The sequence below is a fragment of the Rhincodon typus genome, chromosome 6 (assembly GCF_021869965.1).
Source record: "Rhincodon typus isolate 14 chromosome 6, sRhiTyp1.1, whole genome shotgun sequence".
NCBI lineage: Eukaryota > Metazoa > Chordata > Chondrichthyes > Orectolobiformes > Rhincodontidae > Rhincodon > Rhincodon typus.
In genome coordinates, this window is record NC_063337.1 from 20679943 (window position 1) to 20705362 (window position 25420).

Here is a 25420-nt window from a genome sequence, read left to right on the forward strand (position 1 = left end):
GGCCTGCTGTGTTCATCCAGCCCTGCACCTTGTTGTCTCGGATTCTCTAGCATCTGCAGTTCCTACTATCACTGAATGTGCTATCCACAACATTCTCAGCACTGGGGATGCTTCACAGTGAATTCACCCACAGCTCCAGCTCCAGCTCCACAGTGTGCTTAGCCAGTAACTGCAGCTGGAGATATTACCAGGGACAGCTGAAGCTTCCATGATTTGTCACCAGCACAGGAGGAGCATATTACAGGTGTGACTTCTGTCATGACTTTTTGTTTAAAAAAAACTTATGTAAGAATGCTATTAACTCACTTCCCTTGCGCTAATTTTATTTTTCTTTCCTCTTTGCTGATTTCTATTCCTTTATTTTGTTGGTCCTGAGTTTCACTTATTTCTGTTTGTTAGTTCATCCATTCTTTCAAACAAAACCACTTTTAAAAACATTTTGAACAAGTCAATATGCCACTTCCCTGCAATGTCACAGTTTGAGTTGTTTTCACAATCAGAAGTCCTCTGGAGCTGCAGTTGTTAAACCAGGACTCCCTTGTAAATAGCCCCTCATTAGCACCCTTTGCTTTGCTGGCTCCCCTGCTCCTGATCCTCCATTTATCCTGTTGCTGACACATCCCTCTTTCTGCTCAGTTGAGGTTGAAGTGTGGACCCTCAATCCTGGGTCTCGCTCTATCCTGTTGCTAACTGCTTCTTTCCACTCAGTTGAAGCTGAAGTGTTATGTAGATGTAAAATGTGATTTTCAACTTAATTTTATCATGTATTAGCACATTTTTAGTTTTAGCAAGGCTCTGACGAACCTTCTGACTTCAGGCTTGAATGTAGGATCTTTGTTGTCAAGTGTTTTTGCTCCTTACTACATTTCGTGTAATTATTTGAGATGGCTGGGCCATCATTTATTGCTCATCCCTAGTTATGAAAAGACAGTTAAGAGTCAGTCACATTGCTATGGGTCTGGAGTTGGTAGGCCAGACTGGGTAAGGGTAGACGGTTCCTTCCCTAACAGACAGTGGTGAATCAGATGATTTTTTTCTGACAGTTGACATTGGTTTCATGGTTGTCATTAGACTCTTAATTCCTGATTATTTTTTTGTTTAATTGAATTCTACCGTGGCAGGATTTGAACCCAGGCCCCCAGAAGATTAACTAGATCTCTATATTAATAGTCGAGCAATAATATCACAAGGCCATTACCTAGTATATGTAAAATGAGATGCATTTAAAAAAATTTGAATTTTGGAAAACCTGAAGTTGCTTCCCAGTTTGTGTGTTAAAATGTAAAGCTATTCTCTCTCATGAATAGTCTAAATATGGTGGATTAATGATCTTGCCGCCTGAGAGAGTTTATCCCAGTTTCTCCATTTACCCTCTAAAATGCTTTTCACCCTAAATTTGAATTTAGGTTTTTATAGATCTAATTAATTACACTGTCATTTTATCTGTGAAGACACCGCTGTTAAGGGAATATGTTTCTCAATTAAAGCTTTGCTCAGAGAAATACAAAATGAAATTTGCTTGCTAGCATTAGTTATAAAACCCCCTTGCGTGAATGTATGGCTTTGTGTGTGGGAAATTGTGTCTCACGAACTTGGAGTTTTTTGAAGAGGTGGCAGAGAAGATATGTGAAGGTAGTGTGATAGACATTATCTACCATGGACTGTGGTGAGGCCTTCAACAAGGATCTGCATGGTAAACTGGTTAGTAAGGTTAGATCACATGGGATCCAGGAGAGCTAGCCAATTTGGATACAAAATTGGCTTGACACTAGGAGATAGAGGGTCATGATAGAGAGTTGTTAATCAGACTGGAGGCCTTTGACAAGCAGTGTGTTGCAAGGATTGGTGTTGGGTCTACTGCTGTTCATCATTTATATAAACGATTTGGATGAGAATATTGGAGACATGGTTAGTAAGTTTGCAGATGACACCAAAATCGGCGGTATAGTGAACAGTGTACAGTCTGCGTATGACGAGACCTTAATCAGCTGACCAATGGGCCAAGGATTGGCAGATGGAGTTTAATTTGGATGAATGCATGGTGTTGCATTTTGGTAAGACAAACCAGGGCAAGACTTGCACAGCTAACGATCGGGCCCTGGGGAGTGTTGACGAACAGAGAGATCTAGGGGAAAGTACATAGTTCCTTGAAAGTGGCATCACAGGTAGACAAGATGGTGAAGAAGGCGTTTGACACACTTGCCCTTTATTGGTCAGAGCACTGAATATTGGAGTTGGGACTTCATGTTGCAGCATTGGTGAGGCCACTTTTGGAGTACTGTGTACAATTCTGGTTGCCCTGCCTTTGGGAAGGATGTTATTAAACTGGAAAGGGTGCAGAAAGGACTTGCAAAGATATTACCGAGACCAAAGGGTTCAAGTCATGAAGAGAGGCTGGACATTTTTCCCCCTGCAGTGCAGGAGGCTGAGGAGTAACCTTAGAGGTTTATAAAACCATGAGGGGCATAGATAAGGTGAATAGGTCTTTTCCCCATGGTAGGGGAGTCAAAAACTAGAGGGCATAGGTTTAAGGTGAGAGGGGAAAGATTTAAAAGGGACTTGAGGGTAGCTTTTTCACAGAGGGTGCGTATGTGGAGCAGATTGCCGAAGGAAGTGGTAGAGGCAGGTACGGTTATAAGATTTAAAACACATTTGAATGGATACATGAATAGGAAGGGCTTAGAGGGATATGTGTTAAATGCAGGCAAATGGGACTAGGTCAGTTTAGGAAACCTAGTTGGCATGGACAAGTTGGACCGAAGGGTCTGTTTCTGTGCTGTATGACTGACTGTAAATCACTAAATCTATTGATAACGGCTAACAAAATATAAATTTAACTTCGAGTGGGATTTTTCATGGAACACAATTACATTCTGCATTTATATATTTGTATAGAGACAGTGCTTCAACTTTTTTGAACCACCCATTTTACAGCTGAAAATTGAGAAAAATAACTTGTGTATGCCATTTTAAACTCTGGTTTGACTGTCAGTCTACGTTTATACTTTACCTGCTGCAACCTGCAGAACGTTATTGAGTTTATTTCCATTAATAAATATGTTACATGCTAATGTGTTCATTGATATAGTACTTAGTGACAATAATGAAAGGAAAAGAAATTAAACCTATCAGTTCAATACTGGTTATAAGCACGATGCTGTCCCAAGAGCTTAGTGTTCATGTTGTTTCAGCTTCTCGTTAGCAGTAGGAACCACCCCTTAACCAGTCTGTGATCATTGTACTGACCAAGTCTGTATCAGCATCCAAGATGGAGATTTATCCTTTGAAATGTGTTCCTTAAAGGATTACTGAAAACTGGCTAGTAACTTTTTACTCTTTCATGGGATGTGGGTGTCCCTGGCTCAGTGACTGGTTGTCCATCCCTGTTTGCCTTTGAAGGTAATGGTGAGCCAACTTTTTGAACCACTGAAGTCCCAAGTGGTACATCCAAAGTGCTGTTGGAATGGAAGTTCTAGGATTTTGACCCTTAGAAATGAGGGGCAGTAGACCATTTAGTCCTTCAAGTCTGTTCTGCCATTTAGTATGATCAGGGTCAGCCCTCTTTCTCAAAGCCATATTCCTGCTCTTTCTCCATACTTTTTGACACATTATAACATTATAACACATTGATAACAAAGACACTAGTCTCTTCCTTGAAAGACTTAGTGATCTGACCTCTACAGCCTTCCATGGTGGTGAAATCCACAAGTTGACCACCCTCCATGTGGAAGAAATGAATATAAGAGCTAGGAGGAGGAGTGGCAATTCAGCTCCTCTAGACTGCTTTGTCATTTAATATGATCATAACTAATCTCATCTTGTCTTCATCTTCACTTTCCTGCCCCTAACCCTTTAAGTCATTAATTAAAAATCTCTATCTCCTCAAAACTATACAGTGCCCTAGCATCTACTACTTGAGTAGAGTTCCAGATTCATGACACTTTGAGAGAAGTAATTCCTTCTAATCTCTCTTTTAAATCTGCCACCAATTAACCTAAAACTAGGCTCATGACCTCTTATAGACAACACAGTATGGAGCTGTAGGAACACAGCAGGCTAGGCAGCATCAGAGGAGCGGGAAGGTTGACGTTTCGGGTCGGGACCCTTCTTGTCAAAACCATGCCGGCCCTGTGAGAAAACAAATTGTTGGAGAAACTCAGCAGATCTGGAAACATCTGAAGAGAAATTAGACTCGACATTGAGTCCAGTGACCCTTCATCACTCGGAGGTTGCATTTAGACTTTCCAAATGTCCTCTTATTAATTCCTTAGTGAATTCCAAATGTTTCCTCATTCACAAATAGCCTACTCTGTCATCTTTAAACTGTGACTGTGGTTTTAGACTTCCCAGCCAGGAGAAACATCCTCCTTGCATGTACTCTGGCTAACCCTGTTAGAATTTTGTGTGTGTCAATCAGAACCCCCTCAATCTTCTAAACTCTAGAGAATACAGGCCCAGTCAAATCAATCTCTTCTCATACAAAATTGGCTTGGGCATGGATGTTTGTGACCTGTGGTGTTTTGCAAAGATCAGTGCTGGGACCTCGGTTTGTAATTTATACAAAACGATGTAGATGAAAATGTAGGTGGTCTGAGTAGTAACTTTGCAGCTGACACCAAACTTGGTGGACTTGTGGATAGTGAGAGGTTTTCAAAGGATACAGGATATAGATCAGTTGGAAAGTTATGTGGAGAAATGGCTAATGAAGTTTAATCCAGGCAGGTATGAAATGATGCATTATGGGAGGTCAAATGCAAGAAGAAAGTACACAGTAAACGGCAAGGCCTTCAGAAGTATAGATGCACAGAGAGATCTTGGGGTGCAAGTCCATAGCATAGCTCCCTGAAAGTGGCAACACAAGTGGATAAAATGGTAGAAATGTATGGCATGCTTACCTTCATTGGTTGGGGCTTTGAGTGTAAAAGTTGGCAAGTCATCTTGCAGCTGCGTATGACTTTAGGCCACATTTGGAAGTACTGGAGCAAGGAAGGTTTTTTTTGTTAGAGAAGGTGGTAGGTGCCTGGAATGTGCTGCCAGAGGAGATGGTAGAAGCAGGTACACTAGCAACGTTTAAGATGCATTTAGGCAGACACATGAGCAGGTAGGTAATAGAGGAATATGGACCATATGCAGGCAGATTGGATTAATTTAGAATGGCATCATGGTCAGCATAGACATGGTGTGGCCTTTGTAATTTATATAAATAATTTGGATGAAAATATAAGTGGTCTGATTAATAATTTTGCAGCTGACACCAAAATTGGAGGAGTTGTGGATAGTGAGGAAGGTTCAGAGAAGCACCTCTCCACACTGCTGTCTGTCTCCTATGTATGAGGAGAGATTTGTTTGACTGGGTCTGTAATCACTAGAGCTTAGAAGAATGAGTTTTATTCTTTTGAGGAGTGGGGGGTGGAAGTTGATGGTGGAGATGGGACGGGATGGATCTGAAAGAAATGTAAAATTCTACCGGGGCTAGCCAGAGTAGAAACAAGGAGGATGTTTCCCCTGGCAGAGGAGTCTAGAACCACAGTCATAGTTTAAGGATTACAGAGTAGGCCATTTAGAGATGAGGAAACATTTGCAATCGACTAAGGAAGAAATAATGAAACAAGTGCCTGCGTTGTACTGTTCTACGTTCTGCCATCCCCAGTATTGGCCCACTGAACATTTGCTGCATTTCCTTTATGGCAACTATGCTCTGTCTTGTGTAGGGAGACCAAAACTGCGCACACTACTCCATGTATAGTCTTAAAGACCTTTTATAGCTGCAGTCAGACATCCCTACTTTTGAACTGAAATCCTCCTGCGATGAAAGCCAACTCACTATCTGCCTTTGTAATTGCACACTGTACCTGTCTGTTTACTTTTATTGCCTGCTGAGCCATCCACTCAGACTCCTTTGTACATCTGCATTTCCCCATATATCACCACTTAATACTTTGCTGTTTTTCACACTGAAGTGTACAACTTTGCATTTATCCATGCTTTGCTGCATCTACCATGTGTTTGCCCTCATACTCAACTTGCCTCCCTGCATTCTCTTCGCAGCGCTCAATATTACATTTGGATACCTCATACAAGTCATTGTATATATTGAGAATAACTTGGCCCAAGCACTGATTCTGTAGTACACCACTATTCTCTACCTGCCACCTGGAAAATGACCCATTTATTTCTACTTGACAACAGGAAGGAACCAAGATACATTTATTTCAAGTCATTGTAGTATGTGGCTTGTTGGGTTGGGGTGCATGGTGGTGTTGGTGAGCGTATAGTTTCTAGAGTTCCCATGTATCTCTTGCCCTCGTCCTTCTAGATAGTAGAGGTCACAAGTTTGGAAGGTGCTGTCAAAGGAGCCTTTGTGAGTTGCTGAGCTGCATCTAAACTGTGTCACTAGTAAAGAACTGAATGTGTAAGGTGGTAAAGGGATGCCAGTCAAGTGGTCTGCTTCATTATGGATGATATCAGCATTTTGACTGTTGTTGGAGCTCATTCATCCAAGCAAATGGAGAATATTCCATCACACTCTTGACGTGTACCTTGCAGTGACGGGCAAACTGAGGACTCGAGAGATTAGTTACTCACTGCTGAATTCCCCATTCTCTGGCTTGCTCATAGCTACGGGATTTATATGCCTGGTTCTGTTCAGTTCTGGTCAATGGTTACCCCCATGGTATCAATAGTGGGGAAGAAAAAAGCATTGGTAGTGCCATTGAAAGTCAAAGAGAAATGGTTACTGATTCATGATTGAGGCTGTCAATGTTCTTGCACTTGCGTGGTGTGAATGTTACTTGCCACTTATCTGTCCAAGCCTGAATGATGCTCAGCTCTTGCTGCATATGGATGCAGTCATTCAATAAACAAAGTGTTGCAAATGGTGCAGATGGGGAGGTGATGGCCTAGTGGTATTATCGCTGGACTGTTAATCCAGAGACCCAGATAATGTTCTGGGGACCCAGGTTCGAATCCTGCCGCGGCGGATGGTGGAAATTGAATTCAATAAATAGCTGGCATTAAAAAAAGTCTAACGATGACCATGCATCCATTGCCAATTGTTGGGAAAAACCCATCTGGTTCACTAATGTCCTCTAGGGAAGGAAACTGCCATCCTTACCTGGTCTGGCCTACGTGTGACTCCAGACCCACAGCAATGTGATTGTCTCTTGACTATCTTCTGGGCAATTAGGGATGGCCAGCGACGCCCTCTTCCTGTGAATGAATAAAGGAAATCATGACAGCATCCCCATTTCTGACCTTATGATGGAGGTAGACTTTGAAAGAGTTGAAGATGGCCGAGTCCAGCTCAGTAGCATGAGGAACTGCTGTATTGATGTACTCGTACTGAGATGATTGGCCTCGATTACAAACAATCACTCACTTTCATTTCTGCTAAGTATGACTTTGCAGAGTTTTTCCACTGATTCCCATTGATTCTGGTTTTGCTAGGGCTACCTGATGCCACACCCAGTGAAATATGGTATTGATGTCCAGAGCAATAATCTCACCTCAATGATTTCTAAAGGGAGTTGGAAGAGCTTTTTCAATGGTTTAGAAACAAATTGCAAGAAGGTGGAATGAATTGAATAACTCTTTCAAGGAGCTGATGTCAGTGTTGTAGACTGACTGGCCTCCTATTATAATGTCCTGTAAATTGTGTGATGCAGCACTACCGTATTAAGGAAAGATGTACAACACTTGAGCTAATGTTTCCCAAATCATGCCAAGTAAAGCACTTTGAGATTTGATTCAAGATAAATGAGGTACTCCAAGTTCCCAACAGGTTGAAAACACTCTTAAATAGTACATACATGAAGATCGTCCCTGCTTTTCTCAAATCTGAAATAACTGAGGGTTTTTTCCTTTGAGTTGAAGGACTTAAATGTCTTATTTTGGAACTCATTCTGTATAGAATTTGGCAAATCACATGTTCATGCAAAAGGTATAGTTTAATTTACAGCTGGAAGCTGTATGAAGTTCTTTCACGCCTGGTTGTGTTTGAGGTGAACTAAAACATCCTTAGCGGAAGCTTACTGCAGTGAGACTTTGCATTGTCATTAACAAAGGTTTTTGATTTTTAAACAACGTTTTAGAAATAAATGTCCTAACCCTCTATGATTGATCCTTTTAACAGATGAGGATGCAAGATGGGCATCAACTTCATGCTTGAGGTTGTTTCACTTGATCTTACATTTTCTTTTTCCTGCCGTACAAAAATTCCCAGTTTTCCTTGGCATCAATTTATGGCAAAAGTGTAACGTGCCCCTTCTGATTGCCTTGAGCTAAAGCAGAATATTAATAACGTGTTCAATTTGACCTGCTTCCTAGTCCCTTTTCTCTCCATCATGAAAAAATTCTGTTGGCCACCACATTAACTTCATCAAACTCCACCATGCTGCCTGTTATCAGCTGCTGAAGCCTCCCTGCATGTTTCTTTACCCACTGATTTGATTATTTAATGCAGTTGTAGCTGGTCTTTCATTTTTTACTGTGCATAAACTGGAGTTCATCTAAAGTTTGATATCCATGTACTAATCTGCATCGAAACCTGCTCACCCATTGCTGCTGTGTTCACTAAACTACATGGGCATTGTTTGACCAAAGTTTTTGAATTTAAAATGATCACCCTTGTTTATCCATCCCTCTATGGCCTCATCCTGACTTATCGCTAGGCTCTTCCTGCTGTAACCTTCTATTTCCCCAACTCTGCTCATTTGCATAACTTCCTCCCTCATCCCACTCCTCCTGCAATAGTAGCATGTATTATGCTGTATTGGTCATAATATCTGGAATTATCTCTTTAACCTCTCCATTGCTTTAAGACTTTTCTTTAAAACGGATTTAGTTATCCATGCTAATAATTCCTTCTTTTTCTGGCTAAGCTCCTGTAAAGCAGTCTGCAATCACTTATTTGCAGATGCTATGTAAATGTTACTACCCCAACTGTAAGTTCTGCTTCTCAGTCTCATCACCTTACACTGATCCACATTAAATGACAACTGGCATTTCTAAATTAGATCCCTCTGGCTGTACTTCATTTTTTGTCAGTCTGTTTCTTGTCAGCAAGTTTTGTCTTAATCCATTTTTCAGCTCTTTTGGTTATCATTAACCAACTAATCTTATGATTTTTGTACTGTTTTAAGAATGCTTTTACTATGTTAGTTTGCTTGGTTTGTACAATATCTATATTTCTCAAAAGCAAAATATTGCTGGAGCAAATCAACAGGTCCAGCAGCATCTTTGAAGAGGAAAGCAAAGTTACGTTTCGAGTCCAGTGATCCTCCTTCAGAATGATTCTAAAGCATCACTGAACTCGAAACGTTAACTCTCTTTTCTCTCCTAAGGTGCTACCACACTTGCTGAGTTTGTCAGTAATTTCTGTTTTTGTTTCAGATCTCCACATTTCTTTGTTTTAGAATTTAAGACCAGGCCTTTACAATCTAAGTACTAAATTGTAAATAAAACTTCATGAAATCATAGTTTTACTGAAAATATATGCACAATAAAATGAGTTACATCCGGAATAGTTTTCTCAATGTGAATGGTGATTAATTGAATTCAAAGTAACCATTTCTCATTATAAGTATGGTTTAAAGTTGTGGTTTATTTTTATCTTTCTGCAGATCTGGAGTCAGACATTGTATGCAACTACTCAAGTCTTACGTTGGTGCTTGTGCATTGAAGCCACATGGCACCGAATCTGTTTGCAAGAACAAAGTGCAAAGGTCACTTTATGCATCATTTAGTGTTTTTATTTTGTAAAAGCTGCTTTTTCTCCAAATTTCTGCCTCATTTAAGGTCTTTTCCATCATAGCTACTCAAAATTGTTTCAGACCAATGTGTTATCACTAGCAAGGCTGTGGCCAAAAAGGCCTCTTCCATGGTGAGAATACATGTCACTCTTTTTAAAAAAAAAATAAAAAAAAAATTGCATGTTTCACCATTTCTATTACTGAGATCTTAAGATCCATACTGAAATTTAAATAATGAGCCCAATTTGAACATGATGCATCAAATGTCAAGGAAGGGAAATACATTCTTCAGTATTAAAGAGAACAGTGACTATGTCTCTTTAATCTGATATGTTGGTGTTCTTGCACGTTCTGATCTTGCATTTTAACAACCATAAAACATGCAGTTTGGACATCAGCCTTTCTAGTTACATGTAAGCGTTATCAGAATTAACACTCACCACTGAAATGGCCTTTAATCTTTTTTGTTTTTGACGATAGAATTCAGGAAAGCTTTGAGGGTTTAAAGGGATATAGAATTAATGGAGCACTCCACTCGATGCTACAGTGCAGTGAATTCTTAGGATGACTTAATTAATTCAGCATTATTTGTTTGAGTTGTTTGGCTGGAATCTCTGTTCAAGATAGTGATTGGTTGAGCACCATTTCTCCCCACCACCAATCCTTTACAACTATTAAATCAGCATTGTGTTCTTTTAAATACTAAATACAGGTTGCACTGTACTAGAAATGTGTTAGCATTGGCTTTCTTTAGTTATCTGTCAGATCTGCCTCAAAATTTGGATTCACAAAACAAAGCTTCTCCATGAGCCTGTAAAATCTTGCTGCATTATGATAAAATTGAGCTCCTTGGAATTTTTAAATATTTTGTTTTGCAGTATCTCAAGATAATTTGGTTGTCAGTTTGTGTTATCAGCTGACATTACAATTTTTTGAAAGCAGGTAAAAATACATCATTTAAATATTGTATAATTTTAAACAGTCGTAAAATTACAGAAATTCATGCAGAGTTTTACTATCCTTGTCTTAATGAAGGGACCTGGGTAGAAGAATGCTGCAGCTTTAAAACGCTGAAAGTCTTAGTCGACAGGAATTTGTGGGACAGTATCATCCACATAGAATGGGAACAGTGTGCTTAAATTTTTGAAAGGGGAGTGAATATTTGTGTCCAGCGAGATCTTTCTGCCCTGTATAGTAAAGTTTTTGGAAATGAATGTATTTGACTGGAAAGCACTGACAAGGGTATGAGGTAAAGCAAATTGAGATTTAGGAAGCATATATTTTCCTTCAATTTAGAAATGGCCACATATCAGAATTCTGTTAAAATACAGAAGCTAGGTTATGTTGCACAATACATATATAAAAATAATCTATGCTACTAAACAGGTACAAAACTTTATACATGAGTATATATATAAATATATATAACACACCCATATTGTGTTTGTGGTTAGCTTAATAGACTGATTTTTGAGAAACAAGCTGTATGAGACCTAGATTTTAATTAGAAATGTAATCAAATATATTAAACTCAAACAGTCTGCTCTTGCAGAAATTTTTATGTTCAGATCACATAATTGAAAGAGAAATTTAGTGGTTAATTTCCAAAAATAATTGTGGATGCATTATATGCACCCACTGCAATCTCAACCTAACAGATCTTAGTTGTATGGAGCAGCATTCTGCTAAATGTAAAGGTATGAAAGAGTATATTCTGCAATATCAAATACTTTTCCACTGCAAGTGTTTTAAGATGGTCATCTACGGATATATTTGTTTACATTTGTAGGCAATTGGGTATATCTGCTGCATTCTCAGATGAGATATGCCTCTTCAACGAGATTATTGCAAAAGATGGGATTTTATAGCTTAGTGCTTCTAATTACCAGTTTGAAAGCTGGTTTAAAGTATGCTGAGACATCAGATTCATTTACTTCACAGCTAAAGTTACATTTTTGAGCCACATTCCATTTGAAAATTTGAGCTCACTAATCCATTTTTTCAGGGTTGAATTGGATTTTTAATCCAGATTGTTATTTGCCAGAACAAACACTTTTTGGCCCATTATTTAAACTTGCTATATTGTTCAAATTTTAGGTATAGACCCTTTAAAGGTTTTATGGCATGGATTAAATCAAATAGCTAATTTATTAGTAGATAACTCTTCTGTTCACTGGGCTTTACTGACCATTCTCTTCAGAAAATGCACCTTGGGTTGAGTGTTCAGTTTTCCATTAGTATGTTGATACAGATTTCATTCTGGTTATTTAGACATTATGCTTCACAATTTACAGAATGAAGTACAAATTGGTAGACAAGTACTCATGTCCCACCAAAATGGGAAGGGGTAAGTTTTATGGTTCTTAACTTGAACACTGTAGAACTGTTTGAGAAACAGTCCAACTCAATAGAGAGCGGGGAAGATGCCAAGCAGTGGATATGCAGAAATTCTGTTGTTGCAAATTGATAGGAAACAGGAATACAGCAGTCTTAAATTGAAACTGGTGAGCTATAAAGTAGAGAATTGGCAAGTACAGATGTCTAAACATTCTCTACTATTCAACCTTGAAACTAGAAGAAATATCACTGCAGGATCCCATCGTTTCAGTGATTATTATGGAAGGAAAGCAGTTCTGAACAAAGCCACTATTGATACAATTCATTGTTTTGTAGCTTTTTACAGTGAAATTTTATTTCGGCTCAATGAGAAATCATGAGTACATCATCACAGCCTAATAAGACTTTCATATTACTGCACTTAATATCAGATTTTTGCAGGGCATTAATAATAGGAGAAACACTTCAGCATCAGGTTTGGTACAAAGTATACTGTGCAAAGAGGCTGTGGTATAGTGGTAATTGTTTTCACATTGAATCCCCCGCTATTAGTTTGATATAAATTGAACTGACAAATGGGAACTATTAGCTGGTCCCGTTGATTTATCTGGTTTTAAGGGTGTGAGAAGTTGTAATTCTTCAAGGAAGTTCTGTTTGTGTCTAGAATCACAAAATATAATCTCCCAGTTGATTGCACCAGTCTGATTTCTGACTGCCCTTCATGTTGCTGATATGTTTGTAAGTGAAGTTGCTTTAATTAAATTGATCCATTAACTGGGGAAAAATATTTCGGCCATATTTTATTAGGCCAGGTTCAGATTTAGCACAAATTAACTAAACATGTTAAGAAAATGCATATACAATGGAACACTTAAGAAACATTCCAATACAATTTGATTTTATTTGATGGAACTTTATTTTTTTTGTCAATAGTCTCATTGAGATTCCCTTTATGTAGGTGTACATTGCTAAGTTTTCTTCTGTTTGTAAATCTACTTGATTTCACATGTGAAGAAATCAAGTATGATTTGCTTTTTCCTACACCAATATGCTTCTATCACTGAGTCATCATAGGGTTTGTCACTACTGCGGAAAAAATAGGTTAAAGTTTTGAACAAGATTACAGTGCCTAACTTTCTCAAATAGCTGTGATGCCACTACATAGGGAGCAGTGGTATAGATTTAGGAGCTTGAGTGCTTTACTCTGCAGCAAACCTTTGTTTTTTAAAACTTACCCTACAATAATTAACACGAGACTGGATACCAGAACTAAAATGTACATTATCAGCACTAATTACCTTGACGGCCAGAAAAATTCATCTTTCTTTTCAAAAACTAACTATTGGTGATATGCTTTATATGGGAATTATTGAAACTGATTAAATACTAGCCTTTCACGACTGCTAAAAATAAATATAACTGGTTGATTTTAGGCAACGTTACTGCTGGTCATCAGAACGCTTTACTCAAAGATTCACCATTTGTCAGATCAGTATTTTATCAAAAAGCTGCCTAGATGTTTTGCTGTTGTCCACAGATAAGCTGATCATCTCATCACAGATCACAAACTTTGGTTCTGATTTTGATAAAAGTCTGCACTCTCATTCCTATTTCCTCCATGACTGTTAAATCAGATGTTCTATTAAATATAAAATGCTTACTTAGCTGTCACTAACGTGTAAGATAGCCATTACAACATAAAATTGTGTACAAAAAAAAGTTGGCGCTATACTTCTTGTGACAATGAAACATGGCAGATCACAATTGTTTTCAAATTGTTACAGCTGGTAACAGTGATGCTTGTGGTGTAGTGGTAGTGTCCCTATCTCTGAGCCAGAATGCTTGAGTTCAAGTCCCACCTACTTCAGAGATGTGAAATAACATCTCTGAACAGGTTGATTAGAAAATATAACTTCGCCTTTATTGCACTCTCAGCTTATATTCTTTTCAAATGTGGATTTCCTTTGATTTTGCAAAAAGAACAAAATATCTTGTTTGTCTACTAAATGGAATTAACAAATATGTATTGGAAGTATCCCTAACAACTTTCCTGCTAAATTGTTCTTATTGGGCAGACTTGCTTTTGCAAGTATTTGATATGCTGCAGAGTATGTTAACAGTTGAACCTACACCAATGTTGCCATTCATGTATATTTTCCTTTTTGTTCCCACTTACAAGCTCATGAGCTAAATCAGATTTCTAAATTTTTAAACTTTTGCCATAAGTTTGAAAAGAAAAATTGATGCCCAAATTTCAACATGTTTGCATTTTAATTGGACTGAGACTTTTCTTACTGAATAATCATGCAAATTTTTTAAATTAGCATGATGTTTCAAATACTTCAGAATTAACATTGGAAACTTAAATTCAGTTGAACTGTGGAAGTTATAAACTGTTCTTTTAATGTTAAATGGCTAATTGGATGTTGCCAGATGACTTGTGTATTTAAGGTTAGCTCTATTGTTCTGGACTGCTTAGCTCATAACCAGTGTGCAACTATATGCCACAAGGGAAAAAAGCATACCAAGTAACCAGGATACTTGTTCAACATAACCAGGTTTACCAGTTCAGTTATGATTATACAAGACCTTTTAACAGATTTTTGTACATCTTTGCTAGATTAAAAAGTACTGTAATGCAAGACTTGAACAATGCATATTAATAGTTGTACTGGCCCAATTCAATGTCATAAGTACTTCAGAATATCAGATTTGAATAGGAGAAATTAAACAGTGTGTACGAGTGTTGCTCCTGTATTTTAAAGAAAGATAACCTAGGAAACCTTTGCAGTTCAGATATGTAATTTAAGCGCTTTTTACCATAAGTGTTATTTAAGTTGTTTAATGATTGATGTTTATTATTCTTAATAGAAAAAAAAACTTTATGGTTTAACTGAAGTTGGATGCTTCTTTGAGCTACAGGGAGCATTTCAGAACACAAGTCTGTGGGCTTTCCTTTTACTGTATTTCAATTACAGTTTTGAACTTCCTTATTTTGAATTCTATTGGAACACTAATAAAGCAAGAAGAGAATTATGGAAATGTCATTGTCTTCCAAGCATAGTTCATAGAACGCAAGTGTTTTAATAACGCAGATTAGAAGTTACTTATGGAACCTGAAAGACCCACAGTTTACACTTGTGACTATGAAGTGTAATTCTGTTTTTTTTTATTTTGTTTTTTGGAAAAGATCAGTTAGTGATCTAAGTGACAGAATTAAGCCAAGAGTTTGTAATTGTATATTTACTGTAAGATGTAGAACATTCAATAACAATTAAAATGTTTACACAAAAATTGATTTTTTTTGGTGTTTAATGATTTGGATAGTGTGGCAAATAATTGATCTAATTTAAAATCTAAACATTTTTGGGGCTCTGCCTCATTTTTTCTTAACCTTGTGCAGATCTGAAACTGAAATGTTTTAAAACCTCTTAATCAATGACCATAGAGTTTCTGTATGTGAGAATGAATGGCAGTCAACCTCTCAATGTAAGAGGAGTCAGGAAACAAGTCTTAAACTTTGAATTCGGAAAGAGATACTACTTAATTCTTTATCTAAAGTAGTTCTGGAAATGAAGTATTTGCTTAATGCCACCTTCAACAAGTTAACACAAACTATTTGAATGTTACAGTATTTATTTTGTAATGCATGCATCTCAAAATTTACCAAGATGAAAGACAAAGTGCTTAATCTTACAAGTGCTTTGGAATTGTTTGCCTGAGAGGCTAGGCTCACTTTTTCCATGCACGTGAATTACAGAATGAAATGTTAGAGAAGGGGCCATTCAGCACATTATGCCTGTGCAATATGTCAAAAGAGCTATCCAAATAATCACACATACTCTTGTTCTTCCCCCAGAGCCCTGTACTTGTGTATTTGTTTGAATTATAACACTGAAAACAGAATTAATCTACTTCCTCTCCTTTCGGGCAATACATTGCAGATCATGCAACTTGCTATGCAAAGCAAACTAGTTTCCTTATGTTGGCTTTCGTAAATCACCATTAATCTGTTTCATATTGATACTTTTCCTCTAGAAATAGATTATACCCCCTCAAAACAATTCATGAATTGAAAATCTCTTTTTTTAAAATATAATTTGTCCCGTTCACTTCTGCTGTAACCAAATGACCTGTCTCTTCACGTAAATGAACCCCCTCATTCCTGGTACTATTCTAGCAAATCTCTTTTGCATCCTTTACAAGACCTTAATTCCCCAAGCGAGATTCCCAAAATTGAAAACAATACACCAGTGGAAGCCTGATCAGTCTTTATAAGGTCTACTAAACTTCTTTGCTTTTGTACTCAGTTCCACCATCAATGAAGTCAAGAATCACATGTTTTAAAAACTTTTCAATTTGTCCTGCAATTCTCAAATATTAATGTATATATGCTACCAACCTCTTCCTGTAAACTGGTAAAATTGTAATCTATAGTTCATATTGCCCTCCCTCGATCAGCTAGGCAGCTGGTTTGTGATGTAAAGAGATGCCAACAGTGTAGCTTCAGTTCCTGCAGTGGCTGAGGTTACTGTGAAGAACTTGCCTCCTCAACCATATTCCTTGCCTAAGATGACCCTCAGGTTAAACCACACAGTTATCTCTCTCTCGCTCTCTCTCGCAGTAACGAGAGCAATCCTATACAGCCTGGTAAGACTATTATGATTTTAGCTTTATTGCCACCCTCATTCTTCCTCCCAAAATGTAACCTTCACACTTCTCTGAAATACATGTTACAGCCGTGTTATTTACCTAAAAACATAAGAAATAGGCAATTTTCCCCATCAAGCCCACCCTGCTGTTCTGTAAGGCCATGGCTGACTTACGTCAACTCCACTTCTCTGCCAGCTGCTGAGCCCTCAACTGCCCAATATTTCAAAATCTATCTACCCCCTCTTTAAATACTTTGTGATACATGCTTCACTACTCTCAGATAGAGAATTGCAGACATTTATTACCCCCTGAGAGAAGTTTTTTTGCATCTGTTTTAAATTAGTGTCCCCTTATTCTGTAAGTAAGTCCCCTAGTTTGAGATTCTCCCACTAATGGAAACATTTTCTCAACATTATCTATCCTATCAAGAAATCTCAGAATCTTGCATGTCCAATTAGATCCCCCCCATCCCCCTTGTTCTAAACTCTAATGAAAAAAGTTCTAACCTGTTTAGCCGTTCATGGTAAGTCAACCCCTTCATCCCAGGAAACAGCCTAGTCAATCTCTTATGGAACTTCTTCCAGTGTCAGTAGTTTATCTTAAATCATGGGGACTAAAACTGTGCAGTACGCCAGGTTAAGCCCCACCAACACAGTGTGCAATCACGATAGGACTTTGCTATTTTTAAAGTCCAATCCCCCAACAATACAGAGCAAAATCCCATTTGCAGCCCTTAGTTTGGTTCACTAATGTCCTTCAGGAAGGAAATCTGCCATCCTCACCTGGTCTTGTGTACATGCGACTCCAGACCTACAGCAATGTGGATGACTCTCAGTTGCCCTCCGAAACAGCCTAGCAAGCCATTCAGTTGTACCAATCGCTACGAAGTCTCAGAGAAATGAAACTGGATGGATCACAAGGCATTGACCTAGGCGCCGGAAAAGATAATGGCGGAAACAGCACTGTCGACCCTGCAAAGTCCTCCTCACTAACTTCTGGGAGCTAGTGCCAAAATTGGGAGAGTTGCCTTGCAGACTAGTCAGTCTGTTGCTTGACAGCCATACTCATGGAATCATACCTTAAAAACAATGTCCCAGGCACCACCATCACCATCCCTGGATATGTCCTGGTCCACCAGCAGGACAGACCAGAGGTGGCTGCACAGTGGTATACAGTCGGGAGGGAGTTGCTCTCGAGTCCTCAACGATGACTGTGGATCCCAAGAAGTCTCATGGCTTCAGGTTAGACATTGGGCAAGGAAACCTATCGATTACCATGTACCGTCCTCCTTCATGTTGAACAACACTTAGAGGAAGCACTGAGGATAGCAAGGGCACACAGTGTACTCTGGGTGGGGTCTTTCAGTGTCCACCACCAAGAGTGGCTCGGCAGCAGTGCTACTGATTGAGCTGGTCAGGTCCTAAAGGACATAGCTGCTAGACTGGGTCTGTGGCAGGTGGTGTGGGAACCAACAAGAGCACAGACAAACTTGACCTCATCTTTGCCAATCTGCCAGCTGCAGATGCATCTGTCCATGTCAGTATCGGTACGAGTGACCATCGCACAGTCCTTGTGGAACTGAAGTCCCACCTTCACGTTGAAAATAACCTCTATTGTGTTGCGTAGCACTATCACTGTACTAAATGGAATAGACTTCAAACAGATCTAGCAATTCAAGATTGGGCATCCATGAGGTGCTCTGGGACATCAACAGCAGTGGAATTGTACTCCACAATCTGTAACTTCATGGCCTGGCATATCCCCCATTCAACCATTACCATCAAGCTAGGGGATCAACCCTGGTTCAATGGGGAGTGTAGGAGGGCATGCCAGGAGCAGCACCAGGCATATCTGAAGATGAGGGGTCAATCTGGTGAAGCCACCTAACAGGACTACTTGCATGCCAAACAGCATAAGCAGCAAGTGATGGAGCTAAGTGATCCGACAACCAAAGGATCCGATCTAAGCTCTTGCAGTTCCAGTCGTGAATGATTAAACAACTTACTGGAAGAGGCAGCTCCACAAATATCCCCATCCTCAATGATGGAAGAGCTCAGCATATGAGTGCAAAAGATGAGGCTAAAACTTTTACAACAGTCGTGAAGTGGAAGTGCCGAATGGGTGATCCATCTCTGCCTCCTCCAGTAGTCCACAGTGTTACAGATACCAGTCTTCATCGAATTCAATTCACTCTATGCGATATCAAGAAACAGTTGGAAGCACTGGATACTGCAAAGGCTACGGGCCTTGACAACATTCTGGCAATAATACTGAAGACTTGTGCTCCAGAACTTGATGCTCCCCTCGCCAAGCTGTATGGTTACAACACTGGCATCTACCCAACAATGTGGAAAATTTCCTGAGTATGTCCTGTGCGTAAAAAGCAGGACAAATCCAACCCAGCCAATTGCTGCCCCATCAGTCTACCGTTAATCATCAGTAAAGTGATGGAAGGTGTCATCAACAGTGCTATCAAGCAGCACCTGCTCATCAATAACTGGCACAGTGACATCTAGTTTGGATTCCCAAGGCCACTATGCTACTGACCTTGTTACAGCCTTTGTTCAAACTTGGACAAAAGAGCTGAATTCCAGAAGTGAGTGTAACAGCCCTTGACATCAAAGCTGCTTTCAATTGAATGTGGCATCAAGGAGCCCCAGCAAAACTGGAATCAATGGGGCAAACTGTCCGGAGTTATATCTGATACATAGGAAGATGGTTGTGTTCATTGGAGGTCAGTCATCTCAACTCCAGGGCATCTCTGCAGGAGTTCTTCAGGGTATTATCCTTGGTCCAACCATCTTCAGCTGCTTCATCAATGACCTTCCTTCCATCATAAGTTCAGAAGTGGGGATGTTCGCCGATGATTGATTGCATAATGCTCAGCACCATTCATGACTCCTCAAACACTGAAGCAATCAATGTCCAAACGCAACAAGATCTGGACAATATCCAGGCTTGGGCTGACAAGTGGCAAGTGACATTCGCGCCACACAAATGCCAGGCTATGACCATCACCAATAAGACAATCTAACCACTGCCACATGACATTCCATGGTGTTACCATCACTGAATCCCCCCCTATCAACATCCTGGGAGTTATCATTGATCAGAACTCAACTGGACTCACTACATAAACATAGTGGCTACAAGAGCAGGTCAGAGGATAGGAATACTGTGGCGAGTAACTCACCTCCTGACTCCTGAATGCCTGTCCACAATCTACAAGGCACCAATCAGGAGCGTGATGCACTTGCCTGGATGAGTGCAGCCCCAACAAAACTTGAAGCTTGACACCATTCAGGAGAAAGCAGCCCACTTGATTGGCACTGCATCCACAAACATCCATTCTCCTCCTCCACCAATGCTCAGTAGCAGCAGTCTGTACTATCCACAAGATGCACTGCAGAAATTCACCAAAGATCCTCAGACAGACCTTCCAAACCTATGACCACTTCCATCTAGAAGGACAAGGGCAGCAGGTACATGGGAATGCCACCACCTTCAAATTCCTCCGCAAGCCACTCACCATCCTGACTTGGAAATATATTGCCATTCCTTCACTGTAGCCAGGTCCAAATCCTGGAATTCCCTCCCTAATGGCATTGTGGGTCAACCTACAGCTGGTCGACTGCGACGGTTTAAAAAGGCAGCTCACTACCACCTTCTCAAGGGCAACTAGGGATGGGCAATAAATCCTGGCCCGCCAGCAATGCCCACATCCCACAAAATGAATTAATTTTAAAAAACTTGTCCAAATCTCAGAAGCTTCCCTGCATCCTCATCACAGCTCTCTCTCCCACCCAACTTTGTTTCATCTGCAAACTTGGAGATTTTTAGTTCCCTCATCTAAATCATATATATACATTGTGAATAGCTGGGGTTCCAGCACTGTACCCCAATCGTCGTCACATGCCATTTGGGGAATAAAACCTGTTTATTCCTGCTCTTTGCCTAACTAGTTTTCTATCACTCTCAATACACAATCCCTATTCCCATGTGCTTTAATTTCACATGTTAATCTCTTATGTGAGACTGTCAAGTCTTCTGAAAGTCCAATAAACTACATCAAGTAGCTCTCCTTCAACTGAGTTACATCCTTGAAGAATTCTAATGGATTTGTCAAACGTGGTTTCCCTTGCATAAATTTATGCTAATTGTCTGATTCTGCTACTATTTTCCAAATGCTCTGTTATTAAATCTTTTAAAATAGACTGTAGCATGTTCCCCACCACCAGCATCAAGTTGACTGGTTTGTAATTCTTGGTTTTCTCTCTACCTCCCTTCTTGGGAACTGTTTGAGTTTGTAGAATCTTCAAAGATGACCACCAATGCATCCACTCTTTCTAGGGCCATTTCCTTAAGTACTCTGGAGTGTAGATTATCAGGCCATGGGGATTTATCGGCATTCAATCCCATCAATTTCCCTACACCATTCTCCTACTAACGATGATTTTCTTCAGCTCCTCTTCCTCACTAAACCCTGTGTTCCCCAACATTTCATTGTTATTCGTGTCCTTCTGTGAGAACACAGAATCAAAGAATGGATTTAGTTGGTCAGCCATTTCTGTTTCCCATTATAAATTCCCCTTTTCCTGAGTGTAAGGAGCCTTCAGACGTCTTCATCAATCTTTTTCTTTTCGCATCCTATATAAACTTAGCTTTTACATTTCCCACAAGCTTCTTCTCCTGCTCTTGCTTGTTTCCCTTTCTAAATCAATCCTGTTGTCCTCCTTTGCTTTATTCTAAACAGTCCTGCTTCTCAAGTCTCTTGTTTCTTTTGTGGTCAATTTGTATGCCTCTTCCTTAGATCTAATACAACTGCAAACTTTTTAATGAACCAGCACATGTGGGACCAGGAGTGTGCTTGTTGATCAACTATTGTGGATAATCAACACGTACGCATAACTTCAGTAAACCCTGACCAAACAAAGCTTTGAGACATCAACATCTCTCAAAATATCTAAGTAAAAACATCTGCACACTTCCTAAAATCAATAAAATGCTCAGTAAATAATAGAAACATAATGCAGAGGGTATACATTGCTATACTTTATTTACAGTGTAAATAGATTGATATTGGGGTAGATCGAGGTAGTTGAGGTATATAATTTTTGCTGGTTTACCAAGAGTGCCAGTTGATAAAGTGCTGGCTAAAACAAAGTTTGCTGTATCTCTAATTTCACTTGTAAGCCATTGTTTGGTCATCTGTCCCATTTTACCTTTGTGCCCGACAGGAATGAATAATTGTTGCAGTTTACCTGTGCACTCCTGGGACGCCGTCATCCCTTTAAGTAACATTCCCAATCTATTGTAGCTGACTTGTGCCTCATGCCATTATAGTTTCCTTTATTTAGATTCAGGACTCTAGTCTCAGCAACAACAATGTCACTGTAGGTCTTGATAAAGAATTCTATCATACAGTTGCTCATGCCTAACTGGCCTTGCGCAACTAGATTTCCAATTATGCCTTTCTCATTACAGAGTACCCAGTCTAGGATGGCCTGTTCTCTAGTTGATTCCTCAGTGTATTGGTGCAGAAAAAAAATCTCAGATGCACTCTAAGAATTCCTCCTCCTCTGATATTGTCACTAATTTGATTTGTCCGATCTATATGCAAATTAGTCATCCATAATTACAAATGTTCCTTTAGTGCATGCGTCTGTAATTTCCTGTTTAATGCCATTTTCAACATCACCCCTACAGTTTAGGTATTTAGGGGTGTGATGTCTAGTTGGACTTCCACAAATATATTCTTTGTTCCTTGGTATTTCTCAATTCTACTCCTACAGATTCCAGATCATTGGAACTAATATCCTTCCTCACGATTCTGTTAATTTCCTCTTTAACCAGCAATGCAACTTCACCATCTTTTCCTTTTTGTCTGTTGTTCCTAAATAATGAACACTCCTGGATATTCAGTTTCCATCCCTGATTATCCTGCAGCCACATCTGTCTGATCTTGACTGTATGCTTGTTTTCATTTATTTGTGCAAGTAATTCATCCACTTTATTGTGAATGCTGCTAGTGAATGTTAGTGGAGGGAGTGGATGTGATGCCAAACAAGCGGGCTATTTTGTCATGATGGAGCTGCACAATCCAGACAAGTGGGTTGTATTCCATCTCATTCCCGATTTCTGCGTTGTAGATAGTGGGCACGTTTTGGGCAGTCAGGAGGTGAGTTACTTGCTGCATAATTCCTACCCTCTAACCTGCTGTTGTAGCCTTTGCATTTATATTTATACTGTGGGATGTAGATTGTCAAATCCTGGGGATTTATCAACTTTCAATCCCATTAATATCTCCGGTGCAACCTTATTGATTCTAATTTCCGTCAACTCCTCGTGCTTCCTAGTCATTCTGATCTCAGAATTAAGAGATTTGTTTCCCATTGGAAACAGATGCAGAGTAATCATCTAATCTCTTGCTGTCTCATTATTCCCTACAATAAGCCTCCTGACCATGCCTGTAATTAACTCTCAGATGTTTAGCCAGACATTTTCTTCTTGTGTACCTTTATAAGCCTTCTACAGTTCATTGTTTTTTTTGCTAGATTGCATTTGCATTTTTTCCTTTTCCTCATTAGTTCTTTGGTCTTCCTTTGCTGTATTCTTTAAAAACTTCCCAGTCCTCAGATTTACTACTATTTCTGGGAAATTTATAAGTCTTAATGTTTTCTGCAATACTTAGTCATAGAGTCATACAGTATGGAAACAGACCCTTTGGAAGGATATGAATGGATCAAAGAGAATGCAGAAGAGGTTACAAGAATGGTTCCACGGCTGAAAGACTTCAGTTACGAGGGGCAATTAGAGATGTTAGGACTGTTTTCCTATCTTCGGAAAAGCTAGTAAGAGATCCTGGTAGATGTTTTCAAAGTCATTAGTGGTCTGGACAGAGTGGGAGAAACTGTCCCCACTTGTAAGTGATTCAAAAAGCAGAGGACACAGTTTGTGTTTTGCAGGAGAAACAAATATGAGATGATTAATGACTGGCTGCGTAAAAATGTTTTTAGTGTGTGGAATGCACTGGCTGGTGGAGGTGGGCTCAGTTGAGGCATTCATGAGGGCATTGGGTGATTGTTTCTACAGTATTTAACTAATGTGTGGAGGTGATGGGAAAAGGCAGGAGATTGGCAGTAGACTAAAATGGTTAGAGACAAAAAAAACTGCAGATACTAGAATTGAAGGTAGACAAATAGGAAGCTGGAAGAACACAGCAAGCCAGGCAGCATCTGGAGGAAAGGAGAAGTCAACGGTTTGAGCCCTGAAGAAGAGTAATACCCAAAACGCTGACGACTTCTCTCCAGGTGCTGCCTGGCTTGCTGTGTTCATCCAGCTCTACACCTTGTTATCATAGATTCTCCAGCATCTGCAGTTCCTACTATCTCTTAAAAAAAAATCTTAAGGTGCTTTATAAGAATATCATCACATAAAATTTGACAGCCAGATTTTCAAGAAGATATTCCTGTTTGCAAATGCTGATTGTCTATGTTTCATTCTTTAATTTATATTTTCCACTATTGATAGTTTTTTGTTTTAATGAGACTGTGTTCCTGCAGTACTACGGTTCCATCAATAGGCGGTGGTATTTGCCACTAGTTTGACCTACAAAGAAATACAAGTAGCATCCCACCTACCTTCCCCAGCTCCACCCAACCATCTCTCATTTATTTCAGATCCCCCTTTCCCCTCACCCGTTTCTAAAGGGTCCCGACTCGAAATGTCAGCTTTCCTGTTCCTCTGATGCTGCCTGGTATGCTGTGTTCCTCCAGCCCCACACTGTGTTATCTCAGACTCCAGCATCAGTAGTTCCTACTATCTACAAGTAGCAGTGTGGCGTTCTGGATTTTTGGGGGACACGTAGTTCTGAAAATGATAGTGGTCCAACTCACTTCAGGATTCCCACGATGGCTGGAATAAACCTTAAACTCCTTTTGACCCTCTAAGTGATGTCTTTGAATTAATGCTTGATTTTCCATCTTGAATTGGTACAGTATTTGATTTTCCATCTGCTGTTATAATTATTACATCATTGCTTTCAAGGAGGGTAGTATTTTTTCCCCTGGTCTGTGTTTGCACGATTTCCTGAATATCAGTCATCCCCAGGATATTTGAATTCCTGTTTCCAGCCATAAGTTAGTTTTGGGGGCAAGTTTTTTAGTAATTGTACAGCCAATTTGGAAATGAACATGTTTTTGGTTTTGAAATTTCTTTCTCCCACGTTGGCTGCCGAAAGTTAACCAGATGCGTTGAGCACTGTTTGGCTCTTTTCTAGGTTTGTTTCCAATGGCAGTAAGCATTACTGCCCCTAGAGAGCGCTGTTTGGCTACTCAGGAGGCTGCTGAATGAAGATGTTATCACGGGTCAGTAGTCAAACAACCCATCTCAGACTGAAATAAAACAAAAAACTATGGCTGCTGGATATTTGATGACCAAAATGGTCAGCTGCCCACATACCGTATCGAAGCTGTGGCCGCCTGTGCCGTTTTGAATTGAATGTTTTCATTTCTTTGACCTCTTCGTGCAGACTAAGTCTGTTGATAGTGGAAATCAGCTTGCAGATTAACCTCAAGGTGTAGAGCTGGATGAACACCGCAGGCCAAGCAGCATCAGAGGAGCAGGAAGGCTGATGTTTCGGGCCTAGACCCTTCTTCAGAAATGGGGGAGGGGAAGGGGGT

At 39.6% G+C, this 25420-nt stretch overlaps 2 protein-coding genes across 7 annotated transcripts in view; one reads left to right on the forward strand and one right to left on the reverse strand.

Annotated features, from left to right (window-relative positions):
• fam168a (family with sequence similarity 168 member A) overlaps positions 1-15380 on the forward strand; it is a 128776-nt gene extending 113396 nt beyond the window's left edge. For all 4 annotated transcript variants that reach the window (XM_048597638.1, XM_048597636.1, XM_048597637.1 and 1 more), the window contains one exon: positions 9621-15380. The gene's annotated coding sequence lies outside the window, so the exon portion shown is untranslated. The remainder of the gene's footprint in view (positions 1-9620) is intronic.
• relt (RELT TNF receptor) overlaps positions 1-25420 on the reverse strand; it is a 128362-nt gene that overhangs the window by 22545 nt on the left and 80397 nt on the right. The gene's annotated exons all lie outside the window — the stretch shown is intronic.